The 1,807-nt window shown below is 50.9% G+C and overlaps 1 pseudogene across 1 annotated transcript; it reads right to left on the bottom strand.

Moving 5' to 3' along the window:
- Positions 1 to 416: 416 nt before the first annotated feature.
- Positions 417 to 1,383, bottom strand: LOC309603519 (olfactory receptor 14C36-like; annotated as a pseudogene). Its single transcript has one exon. The product of its transcript is annotated as an olfactory receptor 14C36-like (transcript).
- Positions 1,384 to 1,807: the final 424 nt, after the last annotated feature.

Here is a 1,807-nt window from a genome sequence, read left to right as displayed (position 1 = left end):
AGCAATCCTTCCTTACACCAAGAGAGGGGCTCAGAAAGAGAGTGCAGAATTTAAAAGAATGCAGCTTGGGAAAGACCAAGCGCTGGTGCTGCCTGGCCGTGCTGCTGTGCTGAGACTCTTTCCCCCTCCACGTCACCACACAGACAGTGCTGTGCAGCTCCAGAGAAAGTCTCAGAAAAACAAAAGTCTCAGACAAAAAAGTCACTGCAGGGTCCTTTATTTTTTTAAATGCACAGAGAACATGTCTCTCCTTTCAAGGCTCTGGGTAACACTAGAAAGGTAGATAGTGAATTAGAAATGGTATGAATAATGACAGTTCTTTGTGCACAACATTATCACAAGCAAAACTGAGCAAAAAGACAACTTTCACAACCACCAAACCTCCAAAAGACAGGTTGAGCCTGTAATGAGATATATTATAAGTGATATGCATAAGAAAATGGACAGTTAATTGCTTCAGAAAAACATCCAGTCGTCATTTTCCACACTGCATCTTTGAGCTCCTGGTTCCTCATGCTGTAGATGAAGGGGTTCACTGCAGGAGGCACCACCGAATACAGAACTGAAACCACCAGATCCAGGGATGGGGAGGAGATGGAGGGGGGCTTCAGGTAGGTAAACATTCCAGTGCTGACTAACAGGGAGACCACGGCCAGGTGAGGGAGGCACGTGGAAAAGGCTTTGTGGCATCCCTGCTGTGAGGGAATCCTCAGCACGGCCCTGAAGATCTGCACATAAGACAGCACAATGAAAACAAAACAGCTGAATACTACTAAAAGACTAACCACAATAAGCGCAACCTCCCTGAGGTAGTCATCGGAGCAGGAGAGCTTGAGGATGTGGGGGATTTCACAAAAGAACTGGTCCACAGCATTGCCTTGGCAGAGGGGGAGTGAAAATGTATTGGCAGTGTGCAGCACAGCATAGAAGAAGCAACCGCCCCAGGCAGCTGCTGCCATGTGGACACAAGCTCTGCTGCCCAGGAGGGTCCCGTAGTGCAGGGGTTTGCAGATGGCAATGTAGCGGTCATAGGCCATGATGGTGAGGAGACACAGTTCTGCTGAAATAAAAAAATACAAACACCAAGATCTGGACAGCACATCCTGCGTAGGAGATGTCCCTGGTGTCCCAGAGGGAATTGGCCATGGATTTGGGGAGAGTGGTGGAGATGGAGCCCAGGTCAAGAACAGAAAGGTTGAGGAGGAAGAAGTACATGGGGGTGTGGAGGCAGTGGTCGCAGGTTACAGCAGTGATGATGAGGCCATTGCCCAGGAGGGCAGCCAGGTAGATGGCCAGGAAGAGCCAGAAGTGGAAGAGCTGCAGCTCCCGTGTGTCTGTGAATGCCAGGAGGAGGAACTGGGTGATGGAGCTGCTGTTGGACATGTCTTTCCTCTGGGCATGGGACACTGTCCAAGGGGGAAAAGGCAGCAACAAGTTAGGATGAACTTCTCTGAGCAAAATCAAACCATTTTCCCTGGACCCTCTCCCTGACACACGCACCCACCCTCTTCCTTTTCTAAGAGAACTTCCTTCAGCTCTGTTCGTGGAGCTCTGGTTGGTGCTGGCTGAGTGTGCCATGAGGAGCAGGGGCTCTGCCCGCTGGCTGCCGAGGAGTCAGCCCTGCTCTGCAGGAAACAGTTCATGAGAACGGTGGGTGCAGGGTCCAGTGCTGGTGTTTGACTTTGTCAAATGAAACTGCTCCCAGCACAGAAGGGCCTGTCAGCATCTGCACTCCCAGTGATAAGCAACGGGGATGGCAGAAGGCAGTTGGAGAGGTTAGTTTTACAGCTTCCCTCCATCTCCCCTG

The sequence above is a fragment of the Platalea leucorodia genome (genome assembly GCF_965183815.1).
Source record: "Platalea leucorodia genome assembly, contig: HAP1_HAP1_SCAFFOLD_119, whole genome shotgun sequence".
Taxonomy (NCBI): Eukaryota; Metazoa; Chordata; class Aves; order Pelecaniformes; family Threskiornithidae; genus Platalea; species Platalea leucorodia.
This window is presented reverse-complemented; position numbering and strand designations above follow the sequence as displayed.